Genomic DNA, 25,709 nt, shown 5'->3' with positions numbered 1-25,709 from the left:
TCCATTGGTTGCGCTAATAGGATCCTCGACATATCATCAAGACAGCAGGGAAAGAGCAAGCACCATTCCATACGTTCACGGCATGACATATGACCTGGCAGTGATAAAAGTTCAAACACTCCGAGCGTATTCCCGAACGCTTGGAACACGGGAGATGACGCAGCGAGGAATGCGCCCGAGTCCCGTCTGCAGCCTGCGCCCTGGGTGCCAGGCATACAGGGTTAGCCATGTGTACAAAATGCAGTGTGAGCGCCTCTATTATGCATGTGTGCCCGGTGTAAAAGGCGCCTTTCACTGCCCGCAGTCGCTGTATGGTAATTAGTATTATATAAACAGATGTAATCTGACCGTTAATACACGCGGCCCCCGCGAGCTGACATTAATGAATCCTGCGCACACCATTCATTTGACTGCTCCTTTGTACGCCTGGCCCCGGTGAAGGCATTCCAGTCCGCGCTAACAAGTGCCAGTCTGCTGAACTTCACGGCCCCACGGAGGCAGCGGGGGCTGTGTTCTGCCAGTTGGCAATAATTCACGGTTGTAATACTGCAGTACGGGCCATGCGGTGTAGTGGGCGCGCGCGCCGTGCGTGCGTGTGTGCGTACGTGGAGGCAGCGGGAAGCTACCGGGCGCCACAGTCACAACACGCCTTTGGGATATTTGTGAAGTGGACTGACCAGGCCTGCTGTGACGTTGTTAGTTGGACAGAGTCAGGGGGTACAGTGCCTCAATTTTTTCCGGGAAACTCCACCATACTGAAACTGCCAGTTCCTAATTTATGAAAAATAAGTGCAGGACTCCAAGTTTTTGTTAGAAGCCCGCTGCCAGTGCCCCCGGATATCATCTTGCAGTATGCCAACGTTGCCTCGTCTTGATTCCACCTCATGCCCGTCTTCTACCTCTCGACACTGTCTGTGTATCTCATGCCCATGTGTTCTACTACCTCTCTACACTCTCTTTATCCCACACTTGTAAGTTCTCATTTCCCCATGCGTTCTCTCTTTGTCACTGTTCCTCATCTTGCCATTCCACCTTCTTTCTCTCAATTCTGCCTGGCATCCTTGCTCAGTGTCAACATCTTTCTGTAACCACCGCGTGCAGCCACAGGCACAAATAAGGCACTTGTGGTGGAGGGGCATGGCTGTTGTGGGTGTGACAGTCAGGATTAGCATTCTTAGTACAGAGCTGGCCTACAGGAGAATTGTGAGATTTCAAGGTATAGTTGGCAACTTGCAAGCTTTGCCTCAGAACATGTTTTGTATGGGGTACAGCATGGCTCCTGTTTGTCTCAAAACCTATTTCAAATGTATGTTAAACACTCACATGCCCTTCTGATGACATGCCAAGTTAATTTGTTCAAATTTGCAACTGATACTCGCGGAGTTTAATCTGTAAAATCAGATGTTATGAAAGGCACTAAACAGTTTGAGGTATTCTGCTCAATACAAGGCTGAATGAATGCTAACTTTCTCAGGAACGAGGATGCGACTTAGGCCCCGATTACGAGTCTGGTGGTACACAGAACGCCAGACTCACTGGGGTGCTGCGGTTGCAGTCTCCCGAGCCCCCTATGAAGAGTCGGGTGGTGGGACCATCATAGCCTCGCTGCAGCCGCCAGGGAACCGTCATTCCCTAGCAGTGTTGCGGCGGTCAGGAGGCAGTAAAATGCTTGTCCTGCCAAGCGTATTACAAGTTTCCTTTCTGCCAGCGATATCATGGAGCTTCCTCCTCCATAAACACTGTGGCAGAGAGGAAACAAAGATGCCTCCTCCGCATACACCTCAGTTCCTGTACAGCATTAACTTTTCAGTCCATGCTGTACAGGAACTAATTTTGGGGTTCCCATCGCAGTGACTGTTTTTAGATGCACTGCCGTGGGAACACCATGAACCAGTCCGCCATATAGGAGGAAAATCCTAATCTGGCGGTCGGTCTGACCACAGCTTTGGTGGTGCGGCAGAGGGTCGGACCCGGCACCGCACCTCCAAAGTCGTAATCGGGCCCTTAATTTTTCGCAGTTGCCCGTGATTCCCCTAGGGAGGGCAATAAAGAAAGTTTTGCCAACTTCAAGTTAAGGGAGAATACCATCTCTCATAAGGATACATTTAAAATAATGAGCCTCATATTTTATAAAATGCTCATCAGCTCATGGACCATGAAACAAATATTGTCCTCTCCTTGACCTGCTTTCATTTGGAAATAATGAGACTCATTACATTTTGACTGGAAGAACAATACAGATGGACTATTGCTGGGACCATAATGACTACCAATTTACAATAAGGCATTGCCTTACATATGTGGGCAGCCAAATTGAACGTTAAAAACTCCAGACTGTAGGCCGGTAATGGCTCCTCTTCCAGTTGAGCACATTGTGGGTCACTGCTAGCCAGGGCCAGACTGGCTGTGGCGGCACTGGGCGTTTTCCAGGTGGGCCGAAATGGTGGGGGCCAGTTTTTTTAACAACGGGCCGGGTTTTGCTGCAGTGCTGCAATATCAGCCCCCTGTAACAAAAGCGGCAGCAGTGCTAAAGTGGGAAGCAGTGCTTTTCTTTAGCACCCCACCAAAACCCTCCCCCCTGCGCGGGTCCAGCTGTATTGCCAGGGCTGGTTTGGGTTCCCAGTCCGGCCCTGCTGGTAGCCGTGTCTGTTCCAGATCCTTTCTCTTGGGAATGTGTTGCTTTACACTAAGAACATGCAGACAGCGATGTATTATCTGCTTTACTGGTTTAAAGGCCTATTGTCAGGATACATTCCTAGAGGATTTAGCGATGATATCCACTGTTTCATCCACATAGATGAACATTCTTTACGATAAATGTTTTTCTAGAATCCCAAACATAGGACAGATAACTGTAAACATATACCAGGCTGAATTTAGCAGGGCAGTCCATTTTGCTTTTTTGACACACTTTTTTTTCTCCTCAAGGAGAATATTTGCCTTGTGGATTAACCCGTTCCCTGCAACCCCACTAAATAGGTTGATGGACCATGCCTCATTTCCACCTAAAAAAAACTCCAGCATTTTGCATTGTGCATTTCCATTTATTTTCAGAGTGGTAAAACACAGAGAAAATATTCATCAGTACCCACAAAATTCTGCCTGTGAGTGACCCAAACATTCTCCATTACCACTGATTCCTCTCCTTTTCCCACACCTAACACTCACTTACCTTTACAGAAAGGTATACCAAGATTGGCTCTTCATTTTCTGCAGGAGTAAGGCCATTTCTGCATGTAAAACTACGCTTTTTTCGATGCAGACGTCTAGTTTTGCATACACAGGCAAAAAACACTGCGACATGTTCCCATAGACCAGATTAAAAATGCAAAACATGTAACGCAGTAAGGACCCGTGTACTGTCAGCAAAATGTGGGCTAAGCCATCTTAAGTACAAAGTGTGTATACAAATCTGTGATTGCTGCAATGTACGAAAATGTGATTATGTATGTGTAATGACCAACAATTTGCAAATAAAAAGAATTGATAAAAAAAAAGAAGCTAAAAAAAAAAATGCAAAACATGAGAATACTACAAAATGAATCATAAAGCATGAAAGTGAAATTTTAGTAGACAGGCATTCATTGCAACACAAACTACATCAGCAGAAATAGAAAACATATGCCACGTTGGGCAAAATTGATATAGACGTGGGTTTCTTTGATTAAAGCTGGGCCACATCCATATGTTTATACGTAGACCTCACCCGGTAATGCAATTTAGTAACGTGTTATCAACCCAACAATTTAGTTTTCTACATAAAAAAGGCTTTTTTGCTGTTTCAAATAGCCTGATTCAGCGAACCCAAAAAGACTTTGTACATCTGGCCCTTAGACATTTATAAAACATATAAAAAGACAGTACCTGCATTGGTTTCTTTCAAACAGTAAATGCCATGCATCTTGAAACTTTTGATTAAACAGTTTAGTTTTAAATTGTTTCTCAGAACTGGTATTGTAAGAGTTTGTTTTTGTATGAAATTATATACAACTGCGATGCTCATCTACCAGTACAATGTTCCTTAGGTACCGCCATAGCTAATGGAACCTGCCAAATTATTTCTTTATATTGACCCATACTTGAATGAAGATTGGACATAACATGTAGCTTCATAGTGGGTCTTGTTTATTATCCATATATTGTGATATGTTATGGTTTACAAGTGTGCAATGGGTTTTTGAGTGGTATGGCATTCCTGGAAGCTAGGTGGAGAGAGGGAGAGCCAGACTCCCTCAGTACATTTCAAAGGGTACTCTTTGATTCACAGCGGGCCACAAGGAAGGGGCCTGAGCACAATTCAAGAAAGAGATAGGGCTGACAAAAGAATCATATAAGAGTATGGCTGAGGCCCTGGACTATCGCTAATAACACTTTATTGTTTGGTTACTAAAAACCTTTACAATTTAAAATGGTGGATAACATTTCTTTTTAATTTTTATAAACAAGAAGTTATAGCGTGTTACAGCAGCAATTTAATGTCACATTGTCGATTGCATGTAAATAGCAGCTGTTTTGTCCTTGTTTTTAATCAGCAGTGCCCTAATAAAAGTGCAAGTGCGTTTGAAAGACCTTTTTTACATGTGTAATGGGACAGGTTTGGTGCAAATGGTGGAATCGCAAAAAAAATGCTCAGTCAAATCAGTTAAGTAGATTGACCTCAGGTACCCGCACTGCAAGTGTTCCATGGCCTGAGTACAATTCCATGTGCAGAAGTGCTTGGCACACGATTAAAAAGAAGAAAAAAACACTAGGATTTCAGTCCTGTACTAAAGTGCTGTTACTGTCAGTTGAGGCGTGTCGAAATATATTTTTGGGGTGCTCCTCGTTACGAAGCATAATAGACAAAAGGCGGGCCATCTGCCACGTCAGGCCGAAGCTTACAGGGTACATTTTATTTATGATCTATTTTTTATTTTTTTATTTTTTATCCTTTTCTAACTCCTTTGCTGCTAGGGGCAAGAAATTCACTGCCTTACATGCTGGCTGAACCGAAGACCCTCTTAGTAGCTTTATTATGGCCGTCCGACCTGATCTTATTTTCAACAGTCTTAGTGTTGGCCGTAATAGTACCTTCCTAAGTGCTAGAAGCACCAGGCAAGTGGACAACAGGTTGAGTAATGTTTCACTACTGTGTCCGCAGAGTCAACACTCCTGTGTCAGCCAGGTCGGTTTCCATTCAGAAAGGAGGTGTTGGTGCTTATGGTAATTTGTCCCATGGATTCGGAGGATACATTGTGTGGGCATACAAGGTAGTTCTGAAGATTTCTGAGGTTAACTACTAGGTGGACAAAGGTGCCACAAGGGGAACTCATGAGGATGTTCCATGTGAACAGGCTGAAGCCTTACAGCTGGAGAGATTACACAGTAAATGTCATGGCTATGGCAGAGGAAGTTGAAGAAGACAGTGATCCTCTTCCTGATTTGTTGCATAATGACATGTAGAATGGCACTGTGGAAGGGGTTTAGTTAGCCCCTGAGGTAACACTTGAGCAGCAGGGGGAATGTATAGAGATGTTGGGGAGGTTTGCCAACTTCTTCTTGCTATCTCCAGGGTTGACTCCTGTCTGTGTGCATGTCATAGACACAGGCGACAGTCTGCCAGTGGAGGGCAGTATGTACAGAAACTCTGACCGGGTTCAGAGATGCATTAAGGTGGAAGTTCCCAAAATACGGGACCTGGCGGTCATTCAGAGATCTCGTAGTCCATGGTCTAGTCCTGTGGTTCTAGTACCAAAGCAAAGGTCTACTGAGTTGTCGGTCTGTGTGGACTACAGAGTCCTCAATGAGGTAACTGTTAGAAATTGGGTTTCTGGTTGGCAGAGGTATGCATCCTGTGTTAGTAGGGACCCACACTCTAGTCAGGGTAAGTGTACTACACACTAAAAGTTTACCTGTGCTCACCCTCTGATAGCTTGGCACAGAGCAGTCAGGCTAAACTAAAGAGGCAATGTATTTTTGCACACACAAACACACACACTAACATAGTGAAAACACCACAAAAGTACTCCATACCAGTTTAGAAGACTAGCCAATATTTATCTGAGTAAACAAGACCAAAACGACAAAAATCCAACATACACAAGTCAAGATATGAATTTTTAAAGATTAAATCAAAATGCAGTGCTTAGAAGTCAATAGCTCCAACTGGGCTATCTGGTCGGGCTTGACCGGGACAAATCCAAAAGTTCAGTCTGACCACGATGGAGCACTGGCCAGATACAGGAGGCATGCAGACCCCGCTGACAGTACCTTGGAAACGTCAGAAATCAAAGATGATGCAAGGCACAGAGGAGGTGAGCCGTCACGGATGCAGGTAATACATCGGTTCCTTAAGGTGGTGCAGGTTGAAACTTTAATGCTCGGGGACGATGGGGTGTGAAGAGAAAGTGATGCCTCAGTTGCTGGTGCGAGACCTCGGTTCCTGAAGGCGACAAAGTGTTGATAGTGCACCGATGTCAACAGCGCGATGCGTCGATGTCGAACCCATGGGCTGCAGGCGCTACACCAGTTGGAAGCCGCTCAGGGCTGGGAGTGCGTAGGAGTCAGAACAGTGTATCACAGACTTTGTTGAGGTGGTGTTCAAAACGCACACAGTGACATTCTTTGGAGGAGCTGCGGCAAAGTCAGGACTGCGTTGTAAGTCGCGGTTGATGCATTACGCACTCAGCGAGTGGGGACCACAGCATCGGTGCAGGCAGCGGCGATGCATCGATTTTTCAGGGATGCGCCGGTTCCAAAATGTCGCTTAGAGGCGATGCATTGGTTTATTGGTTGCAGCACAAAAGCTCACTTCTAAGGTCTCATGACTGGATTTTGCAACCACTTAGCACATCAGGACTCACAGTAGAGTAGCCCAGGTGCTGGTAGCATGATGCTGGTGAAGTCTTTGTTGTCCCTGAGACTTCATCAACAGGAGGCAAGCTCATTCAAGCCATTGGAGAAACTTTAGATGCAGAATGCACAGAGAGGAAAGTCCAGTCCTCTCACTCCCAGGCAAGAGGCATCAGGCAGAGGCCAACACACTAAAGCAAACATCAAAGTGGCAGTCCCTCCTGGCAGCACAACAGTTCTTCTTCCTGGCAGAATATCTTCAGTCCAGAAGTGTTCTGAGTATATGGTGTCAGAGGTCCAGTACGAATACCCATTTTGGCCTTTGAAGTAGGGCTGCTTCAAAGGAAGGTCTTTGTAGTGCACAGAACCCACCCTTCCTAACCCTGGCGCCAGACACAGCACAGGGTGGGACAGGTACAGCCCTATTCAGTTGCAAGTGTCAGCGCATCCCACCACTCTAGCTCAGGATGGCTCATCAGCCTGGTGATGGCCCATCAGGATATGCAGGGCACACGGCAGCTACCTTTGTGTGTGATTGTCTAGAATTAATTCATAAAGCCAGCTGTCATCTGACCCAGACGTGTATTGGTAAAGTAAGAAAATGTGAACTTTATAAATGTGGAATTTTCAGACCTGAAATTTAAAAACCAACTTCACTAGAAGATGTGCTTTTAAATTGTGAGTCCAGAGACACCAAACTCCAATTTTCTACTTGCTCGCAACTGGAAGATACACTTGTAAGGTGTTACAAGGCAGCTCCAATGCTAACCTATGGCAGAGATAGTCCGTGTTGAATTTAGCAGTTTTTCACTACTGGGACATGTAAAACTCAAAAGTACATGTCCTACCTTTTAAATACACTGAGAAAACAAGCATTTGCAATGCAATAGGTCTCGCATTTGCGAGAGTTTAAGCTATTGACATTGTAAATGACAATGCCTTTTATTTATGTTTTAAAAACCAACAAGTAAATAAAAGGCATTGCCATTTACAATGCCAATAGCTCAAACTCACAACTGCGAGACCTATTGCATTGCAAATGCTTGTTTTTATCCCACTTAAACAAAGCCCTGTGTAACGCGAGGGAGGCTCCGCGTGCAGTGTTTACGCTACAGTTAGTAGTGTGATGAATCTGCCATGTGATTGTCATCACAGTCTGAACTGTCAGTTGCTTCAGACTTACAACTGCAAACCATATTCCAAGCCTGCCTCGTTTTTAGCACAATACGCATGGCGAACATCACAGTGTAAACAAATACAAAAAATCATTTCCGCAACGCTTGTAGCATCAACGTTCGCTCGATCAAAAGGTTTGATTTTAAACAAGAAGTAAGTGCCCCGTACGTTTATAAGACTTTATGGGGGTGGTGGGGCGTGGGTGCTTACAAGTTTCATTCAGGCATCTCCTTTACATTCTTTTTAAACCATAAATGGTGCCTTACCTAGAAAGGCAGCTGTAGCTCTGCGGTCTTCACGGGAGGCTGGATTCCCAGAATTCTTCAGAGAGGGGCTGCGAAGAGGAAGAGTGGTGACGTAAGCCCCTCTTCCTGTCTGGCTAAAAAGGAATGGAAGGATGCAATCCAATCAGTCTGTGCAGGGACTGTAGCAGGGTCGGTTGCAAGTTTTCATGATGGACTTCTCCCATCTAGGTCTCTTTTTTATTTATTTGTTGCTTTTTTGGACTTCCAGTGCCACTGGTTTGTGACTGCGTGGTTATTCGGGGGCTATGGCCAATTACATATTTTTCCAGGTACATGCCTTTTGTCTTTTCACCTGGGTGCTGGTATCTTTTTCTATCGTATTTTAATCACTGCAATTCTTATAGTGTATTGTGTGTTTCCCTTGACCGATAAGGATTCCGCAACCTTTTTAGATTGCATTTTTTGGGGGTCTATGTATTTCACTGATCACGTTCAGTAAATCACTCTTTAGTACTCCAGAACAAGTGCATGCTGGGACTTGATGTTTCCTTCCATTTTCTTGTGTGATTTCTTTTGTTCATGCCTCATTGAGCACACCAGTCACTTTCTCGTTGAATCATGAGTCGTCCTGAGCATTTATACAACAGCTTTCACAATGTCTGATGCTGGCATGTCAGTTTATGATTCATTTACGTTATTTCACACAGCATGTAATAGCCTAGTAGGTGGTTTCATGCTCTTGTAACAATATGAGGTGGTTCTGTTTTTTCCTTAATGTCTGTTGTCTGTGTTTGAACCTGTGAAGTTAATTCTTATATGTAGGAGCGACTGAAGGTGAATGTAAAGTAAATGCAGGAGTTGGCTTAAATCACTGCGTGAAATACATAATAGGTAGTAAGGCCAAATACACGCAGCAAGAGCGCATTAGTAGTAGCTAGCGTGATGCTGTGGGCTAATGCTTTGCGCAACATTATTGCGGTAGCAGAGTGCAGAGATGGAAAACTGTGGGAACGCGAAGAGTAAAGAAAGTGAAAGTGCGCCAATGCGCGCGCTATTACAGGAAACGCCCGGGGAAAGCAAAGCAGCGCGTGCATATGTCATGTCATGTCCAGGCGCGTGCACATGCCCTGTCCGGGCAGGCACGCCGAAGGAAGACAGGGAGGGAACCAAACATGCTTCCCTCCCAATAGAAACCATGGATTTGGCGGGCGCACCAGTAAGAAGCGTGGGTGGAGCTTCCATCCTCGCTTCGCAAGAAAAGCAACGACAATAGATCTCACCAGGAGCGGGCAGCGCATGCGCTGCGTCGCTAGGCGAGACCTAAAACACATGTGTTATCAGTACGTACTATTAAGACATCTTTTAAAATAAAAAAAACTACAACTGTGTGTTAATGTTTTGCCCCGTGTGACATGTGAATACTAAACTCAAACTTTCCCAAAAAATAATTTCACCCAAAATCAAAGGCCGTGCCCCCAAGTCCATAACCAGGGCTCAGTGAATGCGCTTCGTGTTACTTGTGCTAAATCTCTCAGCCTCACGTAAACCAAAAAGTCCACATAGAATGAGAGCTGCGTTGTGATACAAAACTGTGCAACCAAACAGACATCTTTTAAGTGCACCAAAGCATAAATACAAATAAAACATACTTCCACAGAATACGTGAACTAACACGTTCCAGTCATCCATCTGTGCTCAACAGGTGTATTGGATTTATGTAAGTGGTGTCACGTGATAAAATCATATCACATGACACAAAATCCAGTGTAAACATAAAAGAAACACTACAACCATCGTGTTCCCCAAACCACTCATGCGGCATGCATTACTAAACTGAAATTAAAAAACCATGGTAAATAAATACGATCTCACGTGATCTTTGGCAGTGAATTTTCATAGCTCGAGTACAACTGGATACTTTCACCACCTTTCCAACATCGATAAGTTGCAACTTCGCTTGTCCTTGATCATTCCTCTCCTCTCCCATGAGAACTCGCCTCCTTGCTCGTTACCGCACTTCTCCTGCCAACTTCGTCTTCTCATATCTTGCTATCTAAAGAAAACAAAACCCTCCTATGCTAACTAATGAGGCTTTCTTTCTCCATACCTGCATTGGAAACAAAATACAAGTAGACACATTCTACATTGAAGATTAAATATGAATAACATGTTAAATACTAAATGTATGGACCAAACTGTTTGTCGAGGTCCACTCTAGACAATTTTAGTAGTGCACAGGGTTACAGAATATGTGCACATTTCTACACACACAATAAACGCAGCTCCTTAATACATGTATAAATTGTAAAGAGTTATGAAGATGTCCTTCTGAATGCACCTGCATGAAATAAATTCTCGTTACACGTGTAAATGCTTAAACATTAGTTTATACATTTAAAATGTTAATAGCCTCGCAAGGGGGCACATCTATGCTAACTTATCCTAACATATTAATAAATGTGTCACATAAACCCCTATTTAATCACGTTCTATACACAAGTGTGTCATATGGAATACTTTAAATATGCAATACTCCGCTCCCTTTAGTAACGTTCAATACTCAGTAAATATTTCCTTTAGTAAGGTTAATACACAGAATATATTTGAGTGCTGACTATGCATTAATATGACGCACTCCTTCAACATCTCAGACGGGATCACGACTACACTTCTCCACGAGTTACTCGATATATTTCCACTCCAGAGCAATTTAAATATTTCTGGTAATTTCTGGGCACTGACTAGGTAATACTGCAAGTCTTCAAGAAATTGCTGGACATGTTCCCGGAAGCAGTTGGTAGCCGGTGGATACATGCAGTACTGACTGGTGTAAAATATGTCGGTTACTTCTTTAAATAACCAGACATGTTTTAAATATTACCAAAATAGCTGAAGTTAATGGTATTACCTGACAAGCTATTTTTGCAGTATTTCCTAGAGGAGCTTAACAAGGGGCCACAATATCTTGAGGGGGAAGGGGAGGGGTAAAAATGGTCAGCCCTGTTGCCAACTCAGTTTAGGATGGGGTACAACTAACGTCTCTCCTTTCCCCTTGCCTTTCTTCTTCTTCTTTTCTTCTTTTCTTGCTTTCTGTTCTCTTGTAACTTTGTCTACTGTGTTTTGTCCTAATTAATTTAGTCATGACTGGATGACAGTACAGAGTAATTCATTCCAGTTCAAATATGTTGTAAAAAGTAAATGATTGACTGATTGACCCATGATTCTAAATTAATTGTTTGGTTACTCACATGACAGCCCTAGAGCTACCAGCAATTCACATCTTTTCTGAACCATTCGATCGGCACCCCCATTATCTTAATACTTTCTCTATTTTCCTCTTAGGTGCCCTAGGCGGTCTCTTAGTTTGCCTATATGGATGGGCTGTCCTTGGTTGCTGGCATATATGACTCTTAATTAGGGCCTCCCACTCATTGACTCTATTGATCTGAACAAAGAAATTAATCTGTTTTTTGTTCAGAAAAATGCTTTAGAAAGATTAAAAAATAATCGAAATTAAATAGGATCCAAGCTGTGGGTCACCATGATGAATTTCACTGTGTGCACTCCAGTCTCCCTCAGCGCCATGATGCCCTCATGCGTAGGTGCGCGCTCTATAGATTCCATAAATAAATACAAATAAAATAAAATAATGGGACTTTGACTCAGTGTTCAAGCCATGAGTGTAGATTCAATACGTCATGTTAAAATGATTTTGTTCAAAAGTGAGACACGGGGCTCCAAAAGTGTTTTTTTTTGCAGTGCTGTCTGGTGGGAAACTGCAAATCAGATTGTAGTTTCTTACTTCCTCGTGCAAAACAAAATGTGGAACTATTTCACGGCAATCATTCCCTGTTCAATCAATTTAGGCAACAAACAGCCACGATAATTACATCTAACTTAGTGTTAACCTCTTCCCAGGCCGCAGCAATTTCATGCCTCTTTACCGAGGGTCACGTGTTCTCCCAGATACCACTGCGTGCTTCGCATTCTGACTCTGATACATACACCCAGGAATCTTTAACCCCTTGGGCCCTGGCCGTGTGCTCTCTTGGCCAGACTCAATTCAGGCCTGCTTCAACTCTCTCATGACAGACCACCAAGGAGTCATTACAAACGGTTCATATGTTGTGCATTCCTCTCAACCTTTGTCAGCAGCTCGGCCCCAGCTTCGGGGGAGTCTTCCGATGTTATTTTTTAACACCAGTGTGATTTTTTTTTTCTTTCAGTTTTTTATGCAGAACACAGGATAAACTGTAATAGAACCATGTTGACATTTGAACCTGGTATATTCAAGGCTTAATTTGTAAAAATAGAAGTGCCAGGGCCCTCTTCAGGAGGTCATTTTTGCTTGCACCGCCAATTGCTGCTGTCCGCGCTGCCAATAACAGGAACACAACTACTAACCATCACACACCTACAAGTTTGACAGTTCTGACTATTTCAGACCCCCAAAGATATAAGAATGGCTTTGGCGGCAGGAATTAGTCATTTTTAAAGTGCATTGAATTAATAAACAACTGTTGTTATGCTCATCTCTAAATGAGACAAAGAGCACCTCTTTGCAGCAGACTGTAACAAGTGCCGGTGTTGACAATTAAGTGCTGGTGCCAAGCACCGGAAACCAGTGGCTCAAATTAAGCACTTGGGGGCATATTTACAAGCCACTAATGACACTGCAGTGTCACTTTTTCTGACCCTCTGGTGGCGTTGCCCTCAACCCAATATTTACAAGGTGGCGTTTAAGCCACTTAACTTGGTTTAACGCCACCTTGTAAATATACCACTTACCGTTGAAGTCTGCTGCGGCAAAGGGGCAAAGGGGTGTTGCTGTGGACGTTGGTCCGCAACACGCATTGCTTTTGACGCTGCACCATATTTACAAGGTATGTGGCAACGCCAAAAATAATACCAGGAAATACCTGGTCGTAAACAGGTGATACGAGGAGAAATGTTTTATTTCTCCTCGTAATATGCTCTTTCCATGTGTGCTGCAAATTGCCTGTGAAGATTGTTTATGTGCACAAAGGTGTCCCTTCCTGCACCTAAGCAATCACTTCTGCAGCTCAAGCACCCCTGAAACATGTCGCAAGGGTGCCTGCGCTGGTGCTAAGCAGCTTTTTTAGCGTCAGAGCTAGGGGAAATGCAGTGGTGCACCGTATTTTTGTAAATATGGCACATCCCTGCGTTTAAAAAATGTTGGAGCGCGGCGTGAGCAATTTTGGAGCAACACCACTCTCTGACATTTTTTGTAAATACCCCCCTGGATATATTGATTAACACACAGGCTTTGTTCTGCTGCACTCTTCACCCAGTTGTGATGGTATCTGTGGCATATTTTGGGGTTACTCAGTGAACTAAACATTGCTTAAAAAAAGGGAAAGCTGCAGGACACGAGTTCGAGTTCCATTGCCGACATATTCTTCTACTCTTCCCATGTCTGTAAATTGAGCATCACAGTAACAATCTTTTATTTACAGCACATGAATAAAAGGTGCTTTGTAAGAGACAAATTAGATTGAGCTTGGTGTTGCCGCACAGTGGGTTAAGAAGGGAGGCTGACAGGATTAGGATCTATCAGGGCCGGTGTCACCTGTCATAAGCGGGTGAGTTGCGTGGGATGTGTTATGTTACGCATAAGTTGTTATGCGGGGGATTTCTGGGCGCACGTGGGACACAAATTTGCTCCTCTGTTTAGATTTTACACCTATCATGATTCTCTGCATTTGTTTTTTTTTTTTTACAAATAAGTGGTTGCATTTTCTTTAAAGGATCCTTTCCAGTTTTTAAATGTTCCCAAAATAAACATGATGATCTGTGTTTGTTTCTGTTTGCTACAGGTTAGTTGTGGTCACCATTCACCTGCACATATTTGTAGCCGGTTACATTTCCAATTATTTGCATTTTCATCTAAACCACATCTTATGTTGTTGACAATTCTGCTTGGCAAAATGAATTGTGCTTCTCTTTTATTATTATTGTGCATTGTTAAGACTACTGCTTCTACTAAACTACTACTCATACTGCTACTACTACTACTACTACTACTACTACTACTACCATTACTACTGATAGAAATAATTATGTGCACAAAATGCTGAGGCTCCCCTTCCTCGTCAGGGGTCATTTAGAACTTGGCAGAGCAGTTCAGTAACCAGATGAGTAGACATTTTTACCATTCCACTCCATTACAACATTGCTGCTAATACCAAAAAAACCCTGTGCAATTATTGGTATTGTTATCCTACCCCTAAATGCTGCTGGTGAACACATCAGTGAAGGCAAGGAATACGCCCATTCTAACCTATAGTTATTCCTCATCTTTGCTGCTAAATACCTAAACACAATAGTAAAGGCTTAAGAAACAGTAGTATGACCGAGGACCATTACTGCCTTATTTATGGACAGGTTCTAAATGTCCTTAATAGTCCTTATTAAGCTCTCGACAGTTAGCTGGTGGAGTGGCAACATTTTTTGATAATTAGGTTGAGACATTTTTTAGGTCCAAGCCTACCAAACACAACTTGGTGGACATTCAGAATGTGGACCCAGGAATACATTCTGCCCGTTGCTTACAATTAGCTTTGTAGATTGTAGCTCACATTTTCTGACTTTCTATTTGCTGGCTTTATTTGCTACAGGCTGTCCAGGGTGAGTTCTTCCCTCCTGTTGCCCAAACCTTGTTTACTGTGATCTTCCATAACTTGCTTTCTGTAAACAGTTCTTTAAATCTTGTTCTTATCTTGTCACATTTGCTCTGCATTCAAAGACAGAGGTCAAATGTCAAGCTCTGTTCAGAGGGAGATTGGTGTTTACTTTTCTTTCTCTATCGTTTGTGTGCAGTAAAACCGTTTTTTGGTGCAAATGTAATGGTCATTTCAATTAAAAATGTTTTGTCTGTAATGGCAGTGCACTACCACACTGTGCATACTCCACACTACGCCACTCCACTCTACTTTGTGCCCTTCCACTCAATGCCACTCTACTCTACGACTTGCCACTCCACTCTGAGACATTCTGTGACACGACACATGACTCCACGCCCCTCCAATCTATGTCACTCACTCCAAGACATGCCACTCCACTCTACACCCCTTCACTCACACCACTTACCCCACTCCACTTTACCCCACTCCAATCTATCCCAATCCTCTTCAAACTATCCCACTCCAATTTACCTCAATCTACTCCACTCCACTCCAATCCACCCCAATCCACTCCACTACGATCCAATATACCCCACTCCACTATAATCTACCTCACTCCACTGCACTCCATCCCGTTCTACCTCAATCCACCAAATCTACCGCACTCCACTCAAATGTACTCCCTTCTGCTCCAATCTACCTGTCTACCCCACTCCACTCCAATCCTACCCCACTCCCATGTACCCCTCTCCACTCCAAACTCCACTGCAGTCTATCCAACCCCTCTCCACTCCAATTTACCACAATCTACCCCACTCCAATCTAACACAATCTACCCCACCCCACTCCACTCCAATCCACCCAATCTACTGCACTCCACTCTAATCCATCTCACGCCACTCTATTGCACTCCACTCTACCCAAATCTACCTTACTCCACTTCACTCCAATCTACCCCACTCCACTCAAATCTACCCCACTCTACTCCAATGTAACCCACTTCACCCCAATCGACCAAACTCCAATATACCACACTCCACTCAATCTACTCCACTCCAATCTCCCCCACTCTACCTCAATCTAAGCCACTCCCCCACCCCACTGCAATCTACCCCACCCACTCTTCCCCACTCCAAACCAATCAACTCCATTCCAATCTCCCCACTCCACTCTAGTCTACCACACTTCAATCACCCTTCTTCAATCTACCCCTCTCCAATCTCACCCACTTCAATCGACCCCATTCTATTCCAATCTACCCATCTCTAATCCACCCATACTACCCCACTCCACTTCTCTCTAATCTACTCTACTCCACTCCAATTTATCCCACTCCACTCTTCCCCAGTCTGTCTCACTCCACTCCAATCTCGACTCAATCTATCCAACTCCACTCCACTCCCATCTACCCCACTCTACTCTACCTCATTCTACCCTATTCCAATCTACTCACTCCAACCTGCCCAATCTACCCCACTCCACTCTACCCCAATCTTCCACACTCCATTCCACTCTAACCAATCTACCCAGTCCACTTCACTCTAATCTACCACATGCCAACCAAATCTACCCAACTCCAGTCCAATATAACCCACTCCACCCCAATCCGCTCCACTCCAATCTACCCTACCCCACCCCTCCCCCAAATTACCCTACTCTAATCTACCCCATCCAATCCGCACCACTCAATCTACCCCACTCCAGTCTACCTCAATCTACTCTACTCCAATTTACCCCCACCCTAATCCAATATATCCCAATCCAATCTATACCACTCCAATCCACCCCACCCCAATCTACCCCACACAACTCTATCCAACTCCACTCTAATCTACTCCACTCCAATCTACCCCACTCCACTCCATTCTACCCCAATCTACCCAACTCCAAACAACCACTCACCTATCTCACTCCAATCTACCCCACTCCAAGCCACTTCACTCCAATCCACCTTACCATAACCCACCCAGTCTATCACACCCAAATCTCTCCAACTCCACTACACCCTAATCTAACCCACTCCACTCCAATCTACTCCTCTCCACTCGTATCTACCCCACTCACTCCAATCTACCAGACTTCACTCCAATCTACCCTACCATAATCCACCCAATCTATCCCACCCCACGCCAATCTACCCCACTTCACTCCAATCTACCCTACCATAATCCACCCAATCTATCCACCTCTAATCTACCCCACTCCACCTTAATCTAACCCACTCCACATCAATCTACTCTATTCCACTCCTGTCTACCCCACTCCACTCCAATTTACCCACTCTGCTCCAATCTATCCCAATCCACTGCTCTCCACTCGTCCCATAGTCTACCCCACACCACTCCAATGGACCCTATTATATCCCATTCCACCCTGATTTACCCCACTCCAATCAACCTCAATCTACTTCAATCTAGCCCACTCCACTCTTATCTACCCCACCCACTCCACTCCAATCTACCCCAATCTACCCCATTCCAGATTACCACACTACTATCTATCTCACTCCAATCTACCCCACTTTACCCCAATGTACCATACCATAATCCACCCAATCAATCTCACTCCAATCTACCCCACTCTATCCTAATCTATCCAACTCCACCACAATCTACTCCTCTCCACTCCTGTCTACCCCCACTCCAATCTACCCCACTCCACTCCAATCTACCCCATCCACAGCACTCCACTCTTCCCCAGTCTACCCCACTCCACTCGACCCCAACATATCCCATTACACTCTACCCCGATCTACCCCACTCAAATCTACCGCACTCTACTCCAATCTACCCCACTCCACCCCAATCTACTCCACTTCACCCCAATGTACCCCAATTCAATTTTCCCCACTCCAATATACCCCAATCTATTCCACTCCAATCTACCCCAATCTGCCCCACTCTACCCAAATCTACCCCACTCCCCACCACTCCAATCTATCCCACCCCATCCCATCTACTGCACTCCGCTCCAATCTACCTCACCCCTATCTACCCCACTCCAACCCAATCGTCCCCACTTCAAATTATCCCAATCTACCCCACTCCATTCCATTCTACCCTAACTCACCCAATCTCCCCCACTCCAATCTACCTCACTCCACTCTAATCTACCTATCTCCACTCAAGTTGATCCCATTCCAATCTACCCCAATCCACCCCACTAGACTTTTCCCCTATCTTTCCCATTCCAATCCAATCTACCCCAATATACCCCACTCCACTTCTACCCCAATCTACCCTACTCCTATCTTCCCCACTCCAATCTGCTCCATTCCAATCTACCCCACTTCACCCCAATCTACCCCACACCACCCCAATCTCCCCCAATTCTATCTACCCACTCCAATCTACCATGCTATTCTACCCAGCTCCCCCACTCCAACCTACTCCTGTCCAATGCACCCCAATCTACACCAATCCACCCCACTACATTCTACCCCACTCTACCCCATTCCACTCTACGTCAATCTAGCCCACTCTACTCTACTCCAATCTACTCTATTTCTCTCTACCCCATTCAACTCCACTCAAAATTACCCCACCCCACTCCATGCCACTAACCTTTAGCCATGCTAAACAGCAGCATCACTGGTGTATATATTGGCTAATATACTTTGACAAAGGCAATAGCACTTGCATAGGCGAGACCTATTGGCTTTGCCAGTGCTTGTTTCTACTGCATTCCTCATTGCTACCAATTACTCCAAAACCTCATGGCACTGTCAGGCAATGATTGCTGTCAGATAATAGCTGCCAGGGGCAATTTTGTTGCTGGTGGTTATTTATTATCTTGACTTGAAAAATGATCAGTATTGCAGTATTACTTTGTGGTTGTGCTATTACTACTTAATGACATAACTAAGGTAATGAACGGAAAGCCCTACGTGAGTGCTTTTCTGTATGATGAGTGAAGACTCTGGTCACCCAGCCAGAAACAGTTTTAAACAATACCAGTGGAAAGGTTTGATTTTCATTTCTAGTGATTACTTTATGTACAATCATAAGTGCAAATAAGATATGTAGCAAATAGTTTTTTGTCTAAAGCATTGTTGAACCTGCATTTATATGATGGGGCTGTTTTTCTTTAAAAGAATGCATGTTATGAATTATAGATGGGCAGCTGGCTATAACGAGGTTGCTTTCCAACAAAGGGTTTCAAATGACTCCTGATAGTCAAAGAAAGCGAAGCTTGAGTTGTCTGTGATGTCACTAGTGTCAACTAACCATCTACAAGTGTATGTTTTGCATGGCAAACTAAATCCTTTTCCCCTTCTCAGTAAAAAACAAATCACAGGGGAGCAGTGCACAACATGGCCTCATCTACTTAGGCTCCCACTACTTCACTGAGTGCATTAAAAAACAGATGGACCTGTAGTGTGGCCATCTACCCCCACTACTGTTTGGTAATCTTCCTCGCATAAGTATTTCAGAAAATCCTTGGAAATAGGGACCTCCTCTCATCCTCCCTAGCTACCATTTGCACTACTTACCATTCCCTTACCCATATGCAAATTATACCTGACATTCTGTGACACTACCTTGCTGGCCAAGCACCACCTTCCACTCTCACTTATACATAAAAAAAATACCTGGCATCATCCCAACCCACCTACAGTGCCTTCTTTCAGGCCCAAGTACAAAATATATCTGGCATCCTGCCCACTACCATCTAGATATTTTCTCCTCCACCAAGCCCTTCTCCATCTAAATCCTCAATCTTCTCAATGTGAGAATGGAATGCCAGGGCTGTGCGGACAGCTGCTCTGTGAAAGCCACTCCCCCATACATAGCCATCGATTCACCAAAATACCAGGGGTATCACATACCCTTTGGCCTCAATGACATCACAGGAAGTGACAGCATATGACCCTTGGCCCTGATTCTTTACAGGAAGGGATGTGACATGACCCTAGCATCCCACTCACACTCGCTTTCACCCCCTTATACTCATTTGTATTCATTCTTACTCACTCACTTGCATTCACTCATACTCACTCACAATTACTGACACTCTGGCCCAGGTTTAAAATGCTTTGACTGTGTTTGCAACACAAACCCAGTGCAAAGTGTTAGACTGGGATTTACTATCCAAAGTAAACCCTGATTTGCGTTGGATAGTACTCCAAAGTAGGGCAAAATTGCTTTGCATTACTTTGCATCAAGTGGACATTCCACGGGTGGTGCATGGATGCTCCCTTGCAACCACCCAAGGGTTTTGACATAAATCCCCAGCTACAAACATCGTTAGAGAGGAATTTGCGCAAAAATGTCATGACTCCTTGCGGCAGACATAACAAGGAGAAATGTTTTCCTTTCTCTACATTTTTCCAACTTTGCATGTTTGCTGAATTGTACAGCACACATGCAAAGTGGGAAAAGCCTCAAAGCATAGTTTGTGTGTTAGAAGGGACCCCACCCAGCACACAACCTATGCTTCAGAGAACGCACACAACCTTACAGTATGGTGCAAGGGTTTGTGCATTGGCATGTTGCTTTCAAAAGTGCACCGGTGCACTGGGAGAAACACAATGCACCATATCTTAGTAGATGTGGTGCATTGTTTCTCTCTTCTTTTGACGCAAGGCAGTGCAGCATCTTTAGTGGAGAGTTGCAGTGCATCAAAGAATAGTCAATTTGGGCCTCAGTCTCACACAATCTTACCCACTCCCTGTGACTGACTCTCACTCACTTTTGCTCACACACACATGCTTATACGCACAGACACATGCTCACAAATACACATTCCCTCTCTCACATAAAGACACTCTACCCTCCAGCAAGCACACAACATACATTTCAAAACATTTTTACTTACCACAGCTTCCACCAATGGTCCAGGTCCAGCTAGGTGTGCTCCTTTTCTCATTATACTAATAGTGAATAATATTATATTGTATACTACAAGTATAAAGAAAAACTGGGTGAAAATAAAGAGTGTGTTCTTGTACCACTCCTGAGGCAGGGGTCACAAAGGCGAGGGGAGAGGATGTGGTCCGTCGGCTAGACTGCCGACTTTGGTGCTGGAAACCAGGGTTCGAGCCTCAGGGTCGCGTCCACATCCTGTGATTCTGGACAAATCACTTATTCTCCCCATACCTGAATGTGTAATGTAACCGGTGCTCATGTAAAGCGCTCCAATAACTTCGGGTCAAGTTCGCGCTATATAAAATCTGCACAAAAAAAAAAAGGGCAGTGCCAGGGGTAGCAAGGCGCAATCCAGGCATCGCAGCTGTGATCCCTAAATGATGCCCATGCCTCCACGTGGACAATAGTCCTCTCAGCGCAGTTCTAGGTAGACCCATAGCTGACAGGGTGGCTTGCATCTGACAACGCAACAGTCCCATTGACATCACTTCCTGTCCTAGAGACTAGGCAGGGCATTTTGGGATGAGCAGGGCTCTCCTCAAATGGAGCAGGGAAATGTGTGGACAGAGACAGTTTACCCTAGCAGTAGAGAAAATGTGGCAGAAATTTTTTTCCCAAAAAAAACATAGTTCAGCCCCCATATCTGCCTCTGTATCTCTCTGGTTACCACCCTTAGGACATAACATACAGATTGTATTTTCGCTACAAGCCAGCGTGCCCCCCTGCTGCACAGAGAGACAGCCATGATGTGTTTTTTTCGCAGATTATATCTTTCAGAGCCTGTAACTGGAAACTAAATATGCTCCCATGCTTTCTACGTCGTGCGGCCAGTTACAGCTACCAGAGGTATTTTCCAACGGTTCTACAGTATGCACATCTGGCCCCAATTAAAAAAGGGAAAAAAAGAAAAAAATTCAGGAGATCTTCATGGCTCGCATTTCCTGAACTGGCAGCACATTCATACTTTTCACATTAAGTTGAACCTGGTGGCTCTCAGCTAATTCCATGTCTTTCCCTTCCCTTAGCAGGAAATAAGATGTCGGGTCTCAGGGAAGGATTCCTCCAAGCAGCAACAGTCAGTCCAGCTTTTATGAAAACACACTCCACAAATAAAAATAAAAGAACAAGGCCCCTAAGACTGTAAAAATACAAACAGCTAATCTGTCTTCGAATTGACAGGCTACGGAGAGCCCCATATATATCTTGCTGCTTTGAAAGTCTGGGTGTACCTACCCATTTTCCAGATGAACGGCATACGCAATAGGCACGATTTGTTCGGCTACAGCAGCAGAGAAATTCCTCTAAAATGGATTGCTCCCAGCGCGCCCCTTTTTTCCTTGCCTCATGCATCACAGACATTCCTGACAGGGAAGGTGAAAATTGCATTTCTTTCTTCCGCTTCAGCCTGTCTTCAGTCTTTTGATGGGAAACAGCTCAGTATACGAACTAAAACAACAGCTCTTACAAAATCATTGTTTTGACACTGCTCCTTTCTGGACTACATTCGATTCAGCAGACATGTTCCCTGGTCTTCCTACTGTGCAAAACCAAAGGAAATGATGGACGGAGTGTTGAACATTGCAAGCACTCACCCCCAGTCAACTGATCTGGGTTTAATCCATCACCGTTCTTTAGCCCACTCTGCCACCCCAGTTCAGACATGGCCATATGCAAATCAGTCTGACCCTGTGCCTCATGGGAACAGTCCAGCCCGAACTGCCAAACCATGTCTTCCCTGGACCGGAAACAAGCTTCCTAGGACCGGTTTCTGGCATTTCAACCGTCTTCAGCCAGGCTTGCTTGAATCCAGTGGCAAAGTGAGCAAGGGACTCACGTTTTTGCTTCCTACTGTGTGAGCATAGTGCAAAATTATGGACCACCCTCGCAAAATATGTTGAAGGGCCTAACTAGACATGAGTTTTTATTTTTAGTTATACAAGTGTAGTCTTGCATAAATCCAAGTTTGGGTCACCTTAGCTCATGCAATTTCCTCTCTTCCTGTGCCTACGCCTTCTGTGTAGTTTTCCTCCTACTTGAGACTTGGTTCAAGCAGAAGTATTGTGGGAACTGTGAAACTGGATGTTTGTTTCCACTGCATCCTGCACTAGAAGCCTTAACCATGTGACTTACTGAAACTGTATGAACATACCATTGCGCCGGTATCTTGTGATCCTTGGGGAAGAGGGGAGTAGCACAGACCACTGACACCAGGTTTAAACTTCCATTAAACTTCCTACCTAACCTTAAACTTCCTGTCTCGTCCAGTCGTGAAACTGCCTACCCGTTCCCTTTCAGCCTGAACTGCTGCTGTCAACATCTATAAACTTCGGTAAACCATGGTAACTTCTCTGCCAACTGCCTATGCACCTACTTCAAGCGACAACCAATCTAAACAGCATAAACCCCTATGTATACCTGTGCTCAATTAAAGCGTACCAAGGATGAGGAGAGATATACGAGCCCTTTCAAATCATAGAAAAACAGGGACGGGAGGGTGGGGCAAAAATCTGCTACCAGGTACCAGCCACTGAGTCACCAGACTTAGTACCGCAAGATGTCCGGTTTTATATCTTTGGGCTAGACAAGTAGCCTAAAACTAGCCCAAACCCAGAGCAGTCGTCAGACTTTCACAATTTACCCGTGGGGCAGACTACCCTCTGGTTGGCCGCCCTCAAATACCCATTCTGTAATGCAAGTGCGTACCTCGCATACTTTTGCCTTGTGACTGACTGGATAGTTGCAAGGGAAAGTTACCTGATATCATTTATCCTTGTGAACAGATAGCAAAAACTGGTATCTTGTGATGACACACATTTCACACAAATGTTTGTGGCCCTGAGGCCTAATAAGGTACTGAAAAAGTACTGAAGTGCCAGGGCCCCCATAGGGTATAAAGCCCTACCGCCTCACAGAACCTCTGATTTCTTAAAATGCTGTTTACTTCATTATGCTTTTACATAAACCACATTCAAATTCTTAAGGAGAGTTTTGTTACTTAACAACACATTTATTTTTATTTTTCTCTTAGATAAAGAGACAACATCTATGGTTTTGAAGCAGAATAAAACTAGACTACTTTTGTACAATACTTTCCACTACTGTTATTAGTATTTTACTAGGTTGGTGATACTCGTTACCTATCTTGATGCCTTATCACCAAATAAAACGTTGCTAAATAGTGATATACCTAGTTTTTAGGTCCAGCCTGGGCAGCGCATGCGCTGCTCTGTGAGGCATGCTGTATTCAGGTATGGACTTGAAGCTCTGCCCACTCTCCACCCATCTTTTCAATTGGCTGCTGTGACTGTCCTTTGTAAATGTTGTTTTTTGATTTGTTGATAGGCTTATTAGTCCCTCCTTAGTACCTCCCTGTCTTCTTTTGAAAGCAAAAATCCAAGTCCTAGTGGAGGATGCTGAAGCTAGGGGAAAAATCAGTATACATGATGCCGAGTTCTTAACAAAAATAGAGGCCAGGATTCTATATTTCTACACTCTTCCGAAAATACACAAAAATAGGAATCCCCCTCCCGGCCAACCTATAGTGTCAGGTATCGGCTCACTATTGGAAACACTCTCTCGCTTCTGCTACTTTTTCCTTCAGCCATTAGTCCAAGCAACCTCAACCTATCTAAAGGACACCAAAGATCTATTACGACAATTGGACTCTCTCGCCTTTAACTCGGACACTTCTCTCCTGGTCAACCTCGACATTGAGAGCTTATATACCAATCTCCCTCAGGATGATACACTTGAAGTTTTGAAAGCATCACTTGAGGCCACTACATGGGACTACAACACTCCTAGGTCCTTTGTACCACAGCGCGCGGAATTAGCCCTAAAGAATAACTTTTTTTAGTTCGAGGGAGACCTTTTTTCAGACCTAAGGCACCTTGATGGGCAGTATCTTTGCCCCGAGCGTACTGGGTCTGTATGTCTTAAATTTGAAAAAAGCACATCCTCAACCCGGATATGCCTTTCAAAGAAAATGTCAAGTTCTACAAAAGATACATTGATGACATTTTCTTGATTTGGGAGGGTTTGGAAGAGACCCTGCATTCCTTCCTCATCTGGATTAATGAGCATGACCAAAACTTGAAATTTACACACAGCATGGACAAGAAGACCATCACGTTCTTGGACCTAGACATCACAGTCAAAAGAAACTGCAGCAGCCTTACGGACTACAAAAACCAAACATCTTCGCTCTCTGTAAAATTAAAGGAACGTGGATATCCTGAGAAAGTAATCTGGACTGCCCAAAAACGGGCCTGAAACATAAACAGAGAAGGTTTGCTGGAGGAAACACAGCGAACAGCAACACCAATACGCCTTACATGCGTGACCACCTATAGCACCATCTCTAATCAAGTGTCCAGAATCATATAAAAGCATTGCAGGATTCTTGGGGCAGGCAAACTGGACTGGGAAAAAACAATGTTTTCCTATAGAAAAGCACGGAGTCTGAAAGACAGCCTTTTTGCAACCTGTCCGCATACACAAGAACACCCAACCCACACAGTTCTCAACGCTTGTGAGAACTGCAGTGTATGTCATGTTACAAAACCAGAGAAAACACTGAACCTGGAAAAACGTGGCAGATCATGAACCATACCAATTGCAAATCCTCCAATGTGATCTATTTGATCACCTGCCCATGCAGCCTCCGCTATTTCGGAATGACAAGTCGAAAAATCAAAGTTCGCATCTGTGAACTCCGAAGCAATATCAGATGCAAATGGAACACTACTAAGATGACAGATCATTATCTGGAGACTGGACATCCAACTAACGACCACCACTGGGTGGTCATCGAGCAATTGGACAAAAACCTCACTAACTTACAAAGCCGCCTCTTCGAAAAAGAGCAACCGTGGGTCTACAGCTTGTCAACCAACAAAAACGGCTTAAATTATAACATCCCATGGAACTCACTTAATAACACCTGA

The sequence above is a fragment of the Triturus cristatus genome, chromosome 9, assembly GCF_964204655.1.
Source record: "Triturus cristatus chromosome 9, aTriCri1.1, whole genome shotgun sequence".
Lineage (NCBI taxonomy): Eukaryota > Metazoa > Chordata > Amphibia > Caudata > Salamandridae > Triturus > Triturus cristatus.
Note: the sequence above shows the minus strand (reverse complement) of the source record.